The 13,202-nt window shown below is 42.1% G+C and overlaps 1 protein-coding gene across 2 annotated transcripts in view; it reads left to right on the forward strand.

Moving 5' to 3' along the window:
• The first annotated feature begins 901 nt into the window (after window positions 1–901).
• The window catches only part of KIAA1211L (KIAA1211 like), a 41,188-nt gene continuing 28,887 nt past the window's right edge, over window positions 902–13,202 (forward strand). For both annotated transcript variants that reach the window (XM_008934179.4, XM_018084399.3), the window contains exons 1-2: window positions 902–1,155; window positions 1,238–1,301. The gene's annotated coding sequence lies outside the window, so the exon portion shown is untranslated. The remainder of the gene's footprint in view (window positions 1,156–1,237; window positions 1,302–13,202) is intronic.

Here is a 13,202-nt window from a genome sequence, read left to right on the forward strand (position 1 = left end):
TGTGGGAGCCATGCCACACGTGGTGGTCACAGCATTGCTTTCATTTACCAAGATGTTCCTTGGAGTCAGTAGAAAGCAAACAGGCATTTTTTCCAGATAATTGGGTCTTCAACATTTGTATTATGCTGCATATGAGGAGGCATTATTTCCTTCCACTCACTATACAGGTTGACTAGGGTCAGGTATACCCCATTCAAGGGACCTAGAGAAACATCAGGTCTAGCTCAGCCCTTACTTTTCTTCTTTTTGAAAATACATCCTAAGGAGTTTGCAAGGTGAATAGAGTAATTAATACAGTGCCATGGCAGTAACTCAAAATATTTACACGGACAGAAAATACAGAGTTCTTCTGTCATCACTAACTTCCTGATTTGCTTCTCTTCAGTTTTCTATGTTATGGTTCATAGCATACATGTCTGAGATAACTTGTATTTTTTTACTTTCATATGCTTAATATTCTGTCGTTGCATTTGTTAATGTTGAGGCTGTGCACATGATGGGTGGCTTCTTCCACTTTATCTAATGTCCAGATTTGAAATAGAAGAATATCATTTTAATGTTAAAAACACTCTAGTTTCATTGGCACAAGGAGCAAAAAATTCACCCTCCGTTTTTGCATGTGTTCCTATTTTCAGAACAGGTGCCTTTTTGTCATAAAAATAGCTCAGCTGCTGTCCCTTTGTCCTGCGGGATGTTACGCCATGGCCTTTGCAAAGCCAGGAGGAACTTTTTGGCATGGCCCTCCCTTTCCAGGAGGGACCCAGCTAAGCTTCCTGAGCAACATCAGCCTCCACTAAGAATTCAGGTCAGGATCTCCCTGCTTGTTACCTAGCAACTGGGGGATACTGGTGCTTTCTCCTCTGACCGACTCCTTCCGCGTTAGATACAGGGATCACTTGGTGAAAGGATCAGGGCAGTGCTAATAACTCGTGCTTTGGGAAGGCAGATAGTAGCCCCGTGCTGGATAACTGATGAGACATAGGGTGCACTATCGAAGTCAAACCAAATCAAGACTTTCAGAATTCTCTGGGGAAATTTGAAAGTACCTCTGCTGGGTTTGCTACCACTTAAATGTTTGGCAAGGTGACAGATCCCTTTTGAAACACCAGTAGCCTTTTGTGGTACATTGAATCTGGCAAACAGGAACCTACACAGGTAAGCAGCTGAAGGAAGTTTATGTCTGAAGTGTTTTAAAAGTTGTTTTCTGACAGATTAAATGTGTTTCTTGGTTACACAGGTGCACAGCATTCATTTCTGGGAGTATTGACCAGCCTTTGTACTTATTAAAGTTTCATCGGAGGGTAAGTAAAAAAGTTAAGTGAAAAGATGAACTGTCTTCCCTAGTTCCTTGTGGTGGGTGTTTATAAACTGTTGAAAACAACCTTTACACTTCTCTAGTTAATTTATTGTAGAACTGGCTAATGAAAAATCTTTTAGTGATCAAGAGTTATTGGTTGCTGTGCTCTCACTGCAACTCACTCCTTGTACCACGTTTACAAAATGGAACACAGCAAGTTCCTCTAACTATGTATTGTTTGCAGAGGCCGGCAGTCATTGCTTCTGGCTGGTAACACAGTGGGATTTGTTACTGCTTTTTGTTTTCTTCTGATAGATTACAAGTAGAAGCCCTTTGTCAAATGTAAAAATTAAAGTGATATGCCATTCTAAGAAAAATACTTAAAAAAAAAATTGTCTTCCTTGTGCCATATCTTCTCTACTCACAGGTAGCAGAGATGGTGGGAATTAAACTAGAGTATATTTGTATCTAGTGCTGGCACAGGGCTGGCATAATAGTTTTGTGAAGGACCACTCCTCAGAGAAAATACAGTTTTCATATTTTGAAAAACATGGAAATTAATCTCTCCAGGTGCATACAAGCTATTTAACTTGCCTTTTTCAGAAGTTTATAAGCAGTATATTCCAGCTCTTCGGCGATATGATTTGGTACAGCTCCAGTTAACTGGAGCAAAGGCCTGCCAAGTGACATCAGCCAAAGATCTGGCTGCACATCTCTAGGACATGTATACTGCAAGCATGCTTACAAGTTTTTTGCACAGGAGTTTGTAGTGGTGGATTCTGAATAGGGACATAAAAGATCAGATTATTTTTAAGCAATATATTTTAATTATCTCTAATATGAAGCTGTTTAATTTGAGTACTGACTTGAAGGCATTCAGAAGCTGATTTCTTCAGAGGGACTAAGTGCAGTTTCAATTGATATTTTCCACATTTAGTATTCAGAAAAACAGTTCCAAGAGTCTCACATTGCATACCTGATACAGCAGCTGCTTTTCAAAGTGTGCCAGTCCAATCTGGTTTTTGTCTCTATCATACATGTGGGAGATACTTATGGGAGAGCTCATACATTCATTCCTAGGACTTACAAGGTATGTGTCTACTTAAGACGAGAGAAAAAAATATGTATCAGGGCAGTATCTTCATGCAGTTCAGGATGTTCTTTATTACAAAAAGCTCTCCCAAGTGTGTAACTTCATACTACTGTGTGGTTAGGTGATGTAGGACAGAGAAGGAAAAATATCTGTTTGAGGAGGTGCTTCACATTTCATTTAATTGTTCCAGTCTCAAGGTCAACAGCTTTCAGGAGACAGTTAACAGCAGAAACCTCTTTAGGAGCTTTGATCTAGCTGTTTTAGTAAAACAGCACCTTCATAGGATAGGTGGGACACAAGAGATTAAGTCACCCAGCAGTTCCTGATCTTTCCTCTTTTCACAAAGCCTGATAGTGTCCTCTTAATAATGCTTTTCTGACAGAGCTGGGAGCTCTGTTAGACATATCATTCCCTACCTCTTGCTGTGACTCACAAATATTTTTAAAAATATTGAAAGGAAGGAGGCCCCTAAGCAAAGAAGGTTAGAATTTCCTCAAGCCTGAGCTAGTGCATTTGCCAGCTGCATGTGAAAGGCTAAATATTTTCATGTTATACCTACATCAGAGACACTCTGCAGATACACAGATGGCTGGGCCCTTGCAAATCCAGCCAAAGGAGCGTATGCCGGCACTTCGGGATTTGAAAAGGAGCTGGAATGGGTCCTGTAGTCTAGTATTGGCAGCCAGCATCAGCATCTGGGTGCTTGGACATAGAAAAGAGCCAAGTCTGGGGAGGTTATTGGAACATTGTCCTTACATTGAACAGCATTTCTTGATAATAAATAGCTCAAACATGTCCTTGGACTCTGCAGTAGAGAGCAGACTAGAGGAAGCAGGTAAATGCTTTCCTCTGTGTTTGTCTGCCAACATATGCAAGCTTAACTAGGAGCTAGGGAGCTTAAATCCAAGAGTGACTTTTGTGTCATCTAGCTATTGAGGCTGCCTGGGATCCAGTGTCCAGTTCTGGACATCTGACTGCCAGAAGAGATGAGCTCAGAGTAGGATGGGTGCAAAGATGGATAAGTAAGATGGCCAGGGTAATAGAGAGCTTATCTCCGTGAGGAAATTAAGGTGCCATGGCTTGTTTGGCTTTGCAGATCAAGGCTGAAAGGGGAGATGGCCATCTTCTCTAAATACCTGTGGCAGAACAGAAAAGCTGTTTCAAAGAAAGTATTGCATTGACACAAAAATAAACAGGTATAGACTGGTCATTTAGTCTGGGAATTTCTAACACTTAAGAGTTACAAAGTTCTTGAATAGCATTTGAATTTGAATTATTTTCAAAATCAGACTTTAATCAGCCTGTGAAGGGATTATATGGACTGTTTGCCAGCAACAACGGAGGATTCAATGCTCTGTTCCCAAATTTTATCCTGAAACACCTATATGAAACTCAAAGATGTAAGTGCACCAAAATATGCTGCTCCTCAGGAGAGTTTACCGTATGAGAGAACTGAAAAAGTCCAGGCCATGCATGGAGTCCCTGCACTAGGAAGGGGCTAATAGGTGGGACGCATATGATAGTGATAGATCTTGCAAAAACACAGAGGTAAAGAGCCTTTGTGGGCAAAATAATTCATCACTGCCTTTGGACTTGCCCAAGGGATCAGAAAAGGCTGAGAAATGCTGGGACACTTCAAAGGTGCTGTGAGATTGGTCACTTTGGACACGGGTTTTAATTTGTTGCTGTAACTGGCTCTGTGCACACAGGTTTTTCACCTGCCTCCCTAGGAAAGCAAGCAAAGCATAGCAGTTTTGAAGCAGGGAGTTCCCTCCCCAAGAGTGGTGGGATGACCCTGGAGGTCTGTGCCATGCCTGAGAGACAGGTTGCTCCTAAATGAAACCTCTTCACTGGTTTTACTCTGCATCATCTGCCTTGGTAGGAATCAAAGCAGACCCACAGGAGGTGGGAGGAAAGCCCATGCAAGCAGCTTTTGTTTGCATAGCTTTGCTTTCTGAGCTTTGATTAGGAATAGTGCTCTGCTGCCCTCTCTCCCAGTGGTGTCCCTTTCACTCCCCATGGGGAGATTATGTGCTTCTCTGTTCCACTTCCTACGTCTGGGCTCCTTCTAGTGTTTGAATGCCAATGCCATTTAATCTGTGAATGCTGCAGTACGTTTTGTTGTGCTCATTTAAATCAGGCATTGTACAGGCACAAGTAAAGGTGATGGCAGATGAGTGCTCTTTATGTCATGCTGGATTTCTGCTGCACTCTTGCACTATATCTGCCAAATTACAGGCAGGACATTTTTGAATTAATGACAAATATTTCCCAACAGTAGTTAGTTAAGTGCCTGCACATGTTAAATTAACCATAATAATCTTGTCATAGTCATGAATTAATAACCTGCATCTCATCAGGCTTTTGAGAATTGTAGTAAAACATTTGTGGTATATTCAAAGAAGGGAGCCTGGGGACAAGTGAGATAAGTCTTCAAATGGCTCTACATTCCCATCGCCACCATTCTACCCCCTGTGCCAGTAAGCCCCAAAGGCTATACAGGAACCTGAAAATCACGTTTAGAAGGGGCAGAAAGGAAGAGATGCCCTCTGCACAGGGGTGTCTCTTGGAGTAAAGTGATTTAGACTTATTAATTCCTGAAGTGTCTTCCTCTTTCCATTGCCTAGAGGGAGGTGCAGCCAGGGACAAATGTGCACATGAGCGCTTTCTGCCAGAGATCTTAAACCAGTGAGGGGTTTTACAAGGAAAATGCTGCTCAGGTCAGAGGAGGATAGGGAGAACTTCTGTCCCAGTGGCAGAAATGAGAAGACGACTGAGGGTGAGTGTCGATGTGGGAGAAGGGAGACATTTCTCCCAGTGTATTCCCCACCAGTGGTCTATGGAACCCCTTCCTGGGGAGACCCAGGGAGCATGATCGAGTTCCCTTAGCCTCCTACATTTCACTACATCACAGGGTGCCATGGAGAGCTGGGCCCTAGACCAGAGAGGGTGCCTCAGTCTATGCCATTGGCTCCAGCAAAGCTCAGCCTGGAGCTGAGCACTGCTTCTGCATGGCAGACTGTCTGGTCCCTACTCTGAGACATGCTGCTTGAAGAACATTAGGAAAAGCATTTAGTCTCTCTTATGTGGACAGATTTCGGGAGTTGGACTTACTTAGTCTAGAGAAGAGAAGACTGAGAGGGGATCTCATATAAATATCTCATATAAATGCATATAAATATCTCAAAGGTGGGTGTCAAGATGATGGTGCCAGACTCTTTTTGGTGGTGCCCAGCAACAGGACAAGGAGCAGTGGCCATAAACTAAAACACAAGAAGTTTCACCTCAATATGAGGAAGAACTTCTTTACGTTTGAGGGTGGCAGAGCACTGGAACAGGCTGCCCAGGGAGGTCGTTGAGTCTCCCTCTCTGGAGACTTTCAAAACCCACCCACCTGGACATGTTCCTGCATCACCTGCTTTAGGTGACCCTGCCTTGCTGGGGGGGGGTTGGACCAGAGGTCCCTTCCAACCCTAATAATTCCGTGATTCCATGAAATGCTTTCTATTTCCCAGTCCAGGGGAATGAGTGCGCTCGTGCAGGTGGTGTAGGGTGCACTGGAGACTTGGCTCTAGATTTCTGTTGAGGTGGCAGTAAAAACTATTAAGCTATTCAGGGTTTTGACTTCCAAAAGTCTGTAACTCTGAAGTGGCAGCTGGAGGTTATACATGCAGAATGACTTGCCAGAGGTTATATTTGCTGAGATTATTGCTGCAGGGAAGGAGCAAAGGAGAAAACAAGAATCTGAGCAAGTGGCAGTTATTTCCATTTGCTTATATCCTTGCTTTGCAGCACAGATTGTGGTTTGGAGCACAGACCTGCAAGTATATGAGGAGACAAAAGCTACAAAGTATTTTCTGTCTTTCAAACACATGACAACAAATATGTCCTGAGTGGATAGTAAGAATTAAAAGTTTGGAAGTACATGTTGTGAGGGAGTAAATGACAAAAAGTTAGGGTACTTACATTTGTGAAATCCTGTTTTTCTTGTAGAATGTGGAGGAAGGTTCCAAACAATGATGAAAGGACTCAGCCATGACGTTTATTGTGGTGTGGGCAGAAAGCAACCTTCCAGTCTTTCCATGTAGGAAATTATTTGGGTTATGAAGACTGTCCAAATCAACTGCACTCCTACCTGAAATCCCTGAGGTAGTCATATATTACTGCGACCTTGTGTTAAAAATCTCATGCTCTTTTTTCTGGAAGCGATCTGAGTTTTACTCAGAGGGAAGAAAGATAAAGGAGCCCCTGGCTCCTCTGTCTCCCATCAGGGCTCAAGAAAATGATTATCAGTTGAAAGCTGAGAGGGCCTGAGTTAGGAAGAGTCAAAAGAGACTAAAGAAGGTCTTTTCCAAATAAGACCCTGCCACATGTACTGCCTCAGAGCAAGGCTTGTACAACAGTCAGACAAGAGGCTGTTCAGCTTTGCATTTGACCTGTGGGGTTTAATGCAACAGGAATGTGGAATGTGTTTACAAGGTAGCAGTTATTGCTGAAATATGTGAGCACTGTTGCCCGGGGAAATTTCAGAGGATTGAGATTGTGCTGACAGTGGCTGTACCTCTTGGACAGACCGTGTGGATGTAGGGGAGGAAGCTGGCCTCAGAGTCTGCAGAGTACAGAGGGAGTGCAGGGGATGATGCTCCCCTTCCCCACCATGTCCTGCTGCCATCCCGTGGCTTCAGATGGATCTTACTCCATCCTTGCCGCTCCTTCGTGCTAAGATGACCCAGGAGGGTGAACCAGTCCTTGGGCTGAAGACATGGCTTCTTGTTATCCCTGCATCCGAGGTGACTCCAGGTTAGCACACGACTGCAGCTGGTTCAGCAGAGTGGTGTGGGCTGATATGAGGTAAAGCTGAGGACTGAGGGCCCCTGATGGCACCTTTCACGAGCAGCTCCTGGAAATCAACCTGCTTATGTTCTGGCTAGTCTCAGCTGGCTGGCTGGTGTATCTCTGCCTGGAAGGGCTCTGGCTTCTCTTAGAAGCATTTATTTAATTCTCTTTGCATTCCCTACTTTCTTTCTTTTTTCCCCCCTTCTACTTTAAATATACAGTATTAAAACTATTCTGCACATGGTTCATAGATGATCACAATAATTATTTCATCCTTCCCGCACAGGAATTCCCGAGGAAGCTGGTAAAGCCCAGTTTAGTCTCTTTATTTCGTTCACTTTCCTTTTTAATTTTGCCCAAAGCAGACTCTAATTTTAATCACACTAACAGCAAAATATTTGGAAGTAGGCCTGGGATATAACTATATTCTGTGTTCAAATGAACACGACATTTTAAAAGATTTGTCATTAACTTTCAAAGAAACTTAATAAAACTGTTAAAATGACACTGTTGACTACACCACTCATTATATACCTGCGAAAGTTGGGCCAAGTTCAGCTCTAGATGTTAGCAACTGAATTCCTTGTCTGGTTAACTTGGCCCACCGAGTTGCCTTCAGAACAGCAGATAAAGCTGAACAGGGATGTCATTCCGGGTACTGCTAAACACTTTCTGCATCTTAAACTCCCATTAACCTCTGCACTGTACAAGAACACACTTACATTAGGCTAATTAATGGGGCAGCAGGTGTCAGCGAGCCATTGCTCAGAGCTTGCTGTGGTTGCAGGGGAATCTTTCTCTTTCTTTACCACAAAGTAAGTGTGTGTGTACAGAGGTGTACAGACAATTAATTGTATTTGTGGTTCAAAAAAGCAAGGAAGGATCAATGAAAGCCCTGTTATATTTCCTTGAATTTAAAAGCACTGAGACCTTTATAACAATGTTGGTATTCCTACTCATTCTGAATACCAAAAGACCTGGTATAATTATTTTTGTGAAATAGCTTCAGGAACATTCCCAATGCTGAATTCAACAGTAATTGCAATTGCGACGTGTAGAATCAAATGTAATTTTGTTCCAACCAAAGCAAGACATTTTACTTTATTTTTATTGCTTTCCAAGGAGAGGCACAGTGAATTTTTAATACGCCACTGACCCTTGACTCTGAGTGACGTTAGCCTGCTATTGTACAAAAACTATGAACTTCTTCAGAACATTATTAACCAAAGTACTCTATGTGAACACTCTGTATTATTTAAGTTAAAAATACAGATTGTGCTTCTGTCAGTAAAGATGGCTGGTACAAACCTAAAACTCCGGTAGTATGTTGAGCTGTTTGTGCTCCTAAATATAGCAGAGGATCTCTGGTAGGGAGCTAGCTGGGGGAGGTCTTGTGTCTTTGTGTGAAACAGCTATGCCTTTATTATCCCTGCATGCTGAGGAAGAAGTAGAGCCAATGTGACTTTTTTTACTTTAACAGATCTTAATAACAGTGCTTTCCATGTGGGTAGAATAGATCTCCTGGCCCCTTTATTAAATCACAAAAAATAAAGAACTGAAAGCAAGAAGGAAAGGGTTACTGCATAGGAATAAGACATTTCACATGAGTTTGCTTTATTATTTGCCAATGCAAAACTCCATCCCCCACCCCCCTTCCTGTAATTCTTCTGTATGGTTGTTTGCTTTGCTTTGTTTTTGGTTTGTTGGTTTTTTTCGTTTGTTTAAAGAAAGCATGCAAGTCAAGGTAAGCCTTTTCCCATTAATGAAATACGACCTTTGTCAAGGTGTATACCCTCAAGTTACCGAGCACTATCAGGGAAGAAAAGTTCCCTTCACCCTTCTGGGGGGAATGGTCTATTCCCTGTTCTGTACAGGACATCAGACTGGGCAATCCTAGGTGTGCCTTCTGACCTCTTATGTTTGTGCTTTCTGTAGCAATGCACTGTTTTAAAAACAAAAAGCTCCCTATTCAAAAGCTGCTTGGGAGAAAAGTTTATTTTATGGAGTGTTTCTCACTTCTCCCAGAAATGCTGGAGAAAGGAAGGACTGTTAATTCTTGAAGAAAAAAACAGGTAGGAATGCAAGGTTTCCCTCCCATCCTTTGGAAATGCATTTTTCTTGTAATAGAGAAAGGAATGCGCTGTTGGCAGGGGTGTGGCAGAAGGGCTGGTGAGGATCCAGCAAGAGAATCTGCACAGCCTTTGGAATAACAGAGGCAGATGCACCAGAGAGGAGTTTGGGGTGGTAAGACAAAGGAAAACACACATTGCCCAAGAGCAGTGAAACAAGCACGTGAAAACAACTGAATACCCAGAAAGCCCATTGAAAGGCTTGGGAGGATGCACCTTCTGCATCTTCCGTTTTTCCTGTTGTAGCCTCTAAAGCCTCACATGGTGTTCATGGCAGGCCTTGCCCTGTTTGCACAAAGGCTCAGATGTTTGCCATGCAGCAAACTTTATCCTGTCTTCCTTTTAGGAGGTATTGTATTACTTGACATCCTGTGATCTCTTCTCTCAGTGATCACAGGGATATCCAGCACCACCTTATGTTTACACCATATGCAGCAGGGATTTGAGTGATAGATGCGAGTACTGCAAAGGCAAGGGCTGGTGCAAAAAGTCAGTAGTGTGTCAGTAGTTACTCATAGCTGGTCCATGTGCCACAGCTTCCTACTCCTCCACCTCCACTAATGTTTGGGGTGGAGAAGTAGCAAACTGTGGCACAAGGAACAGGACTGGAAGAGATTATGTGCTGGTGCAGCTAACTTTTGTTAGCCATTTCTGAAAGAAAGGGCAAATCAATCACAGCTAGCTCTATTAATTTTGACAGTGACTGGGAACAGGATCGGAGGATCCCTAAATGGCAGAGTTTTAAAAGAGAACATTGACTTTGTGTTCAGGCTGGGTGCTCTCACTTGGATGCTGGCCTAGGACCTGTGCAGCCACGGAGAGGATGCTGGCAGCAAAGCTATGTGCAACCAGCCTTGCTCTGAGCACGAGGAGTGGCTCTCCCCACACCAGTGTGGTTGTGCAATATGCAAATTTTCTTTTAACATGAGAGCATGCTACATGGGTAGCATTAGCTGGAGAAAAATGTTAGTCACAAGCAAACAAACAAAACCTTTTATTTGCCAATAATGCAGATAGGAAAAGATTGGAAAAGTGTACCAGCTTCAGTGTGAGACAGATAAAGATGGATAGCAAACTGTCAATCATTTAGACAGCAAATCATTTGTGAAAATACTATATTCTGAAGATGATGTCCCCATGGACATCAGTTGGCATAAACAAGTAGGTGCTAACAGCATCTGCACTAAATTATTAAAACAAGCAGAGAACACATGAAGTCAGAGACTTTGGAAAGTAGTAGTTTTTGCTTGCTAATTCACAACCTTTGAACAAAATGGAACAAAGTGATTGTCTGCCCAACTTTGAAAACAAAAGTCAAAGTCATATACAAAAAGTGAAAGGGTGTTTTTCTTCTTGGTTTGGCATGAAGTTTATTTTTGATAGTTTATATAGATTTTGTAGTGAAAACCAATGCAGTTTTCTCAGAAAATGTCTTCTTTAGTTAAATTATTTTTAATAATCCAAAAAGGATGAGGACAAAGCTAGAATATGTACAGATCCTGTATAGGTGCTGACATATGGTAGAAAGGCAGGGTGACCCTTCAGTCACAGTGCTGGGAGTCTGGATATAACTCTTAGGATGGCTGTGTGTGTGTAAGCATGCACTCAGGTGCATTTGTTCACTTGATTTAAAAATTGGAGACAGAATAAAAAATGAAAAGTGAAACTCCTTTGACATAAAGAAAGGCTTGGAGCAGGAAGATGTATGGCTTTGGAAATGGGGTTGCAGTTGTTATCAAATTCTCCTGTTCTTTTTGTGAGCTTTTTGGATGTGTTTCTACAGACTTAATTGGATTCCCAGAGACTTGCCTCTCACTCATGTGGACACTCCTAATACTTGGACTCATATATGCTCTGCTAGCTCAGGGATAGCACTTCACTATGCTTCCTAGACCTTCTGTTGCTGGAACAGGGGTAGAGAGGAGAGGTTTATGTTTATCTTAGTAACATAAGCTCAAGATGATGGATGACTTTTGGAAAGGATTTTATAATTGGGCACACTGTGAGAGATTTAGTTTTGTCTAGGCCTCAAGCATTATCACTTGGGAGCACTGAAGGTTGTTTGGGAGCTTGAAAGGAGGGGTTGATGCTGGGATCTCTGTTGATAGGAGAAAGTGTCAAGGCTATGTAATATCAGTTGGAATTTATGAGAAAAGGCCAGGTCTTCCTCTCATGTGAAATAATTTCTGTAAATTCAGATTTTTTTAACTCCTTGTGTTTCTTTGTCAACTAGAAAAGGAATATTCTTATACAACAAAGAAATGAAAGGTGTAAATCATTTGGTTAAACTGTGATTTTTTTGAATACACACTCCTGAGTGTACTGGCATTTGGGAGGGATAGAAAGGGGAATAAAAACCCGTCGTGCTGCTATATTCCATCTTTATTCTCTGCGGTAACATAGTCTCAGCTGTATTTCTTGTGTCACAGCTTACCTAGAAAGGACCTGAGAAGGATGAAGGAAAGTGGAAAAAGTCTCTGCTGGGAGAAGCCCAATATAGCAAAACATACTGTTATAAATGGGTAATATTTAGCAATTTATCGTCAGACATTTTTAGCTTATAAAAACTCATAATAAATTGATAAACCAGGTACCTCTGGTACTCCATTGTGAAAAAATTCACACATATAATGTGGGGAGGGGAAAAAAAGAGGAAAGGGGTGCAACTGCCAGCGGTGTGGTAAATCGTGCCCTTCCTAACATGGGAGAAGTGATGCAGGCTGCTTCTTTAGGATGCAAATCCTGCTGAGTCTTCAGATCACAGGATGATTTAATTAAGTGATGGACTTCAGTAAATCCTTGGGGAAACTGGAAATGAGAAAGCTCGGCAGTCCTGCTGTGCAGCCAAGCCTCTAGATCCAAGCATAAGTGCACAATGAATACCCCCCATCCCAGTGGGTGCTGTTTCAAAGCTGCTGGATTTTGTCAGTTATTTTGTTGCACAGCTGTTAAATTTGTAGACCATCACAGATTTTAAACAAAGCTTTGAGGAAGAAAAAATTTAGCTCCAGAGCAAAAAATCAAATCTCCTTTTACATCAGGGAAGTAAGAAAGTGAGAAGCAGTTATAGTCATACCAAGGGTAAATTCTGGACTTTGGGTTTTTTTTTGTTTCTCCTCCTAAGTATTGCATTTTAATCAAATCTTTCCTGTGATGAATGTATTAATACTGGAGGGTTTGTTACAGACGTTGAGCAAAAAGCTTGAAAGATTGAAAACCTGCCTAAAGATATTGTTAAAATACATTAAACTGAAGGAAAAAAGGGAAGATATAGATAGGACAGTTCTTTGAGTTTATATATTTGGGAAAGAAAATAGAGTTATCTCCTGATGGTGGGTATTGAACAGGTGAAAACCAATGTTCCTCTGCAGTGTTCAACAAAGGAAGCATTTAAAAGGAAAACCAGCTTTCCCCCATGTTAATAAAAATGTTATCATAAATTTTAAGGTAGAAATGCATATGATTGTCTACAGCTAGGTTTGGTGAGATGCTAAGCCAGGCAGCGCTTGCTTGCAGAGCATCATGGAGGGATCTCTGGCAGCTGCTGGATGCTCAGTGGGGGCCAGTATCTCTTTACACTGTGTTGGGATATTGCTCCTATGGAAACCTCCCTTGGTAAAACTCTCAAGCAAGTGGTTGTCTCAGCTTCAGTATTTGCTTAAAACCAAAGTTTGCTAAAAATGGATTTGTTGACTTCTGAGGATTTTTCTGAAAACCTGACCACCAGCACACTACTGCCCAAGTGCTTTGCAAGTTCTTCCAGTCCCCTCTGCTGCCTGCTGATTCCCCCTGCCACCATCCTCAGGTTAAGGAAGAATCTGTGACACAAACAAATTTCCCCTTGGTA

Source organism: Manacus vitellinus, unplaced genomic scaffold (genome assembly GCF_001715985.3).
Source record: "Manacus vitellinus isolate BGI_N305 unplaced genomic scaffold, ASM171598v3 scaffold_7_pilon, whole genome shotgun sequence".
NCBI lineage: Eukaryota > Metazoa > Chordata > Aves > Passeriformes > Pipridae > Manacus > Manacus vitellinus.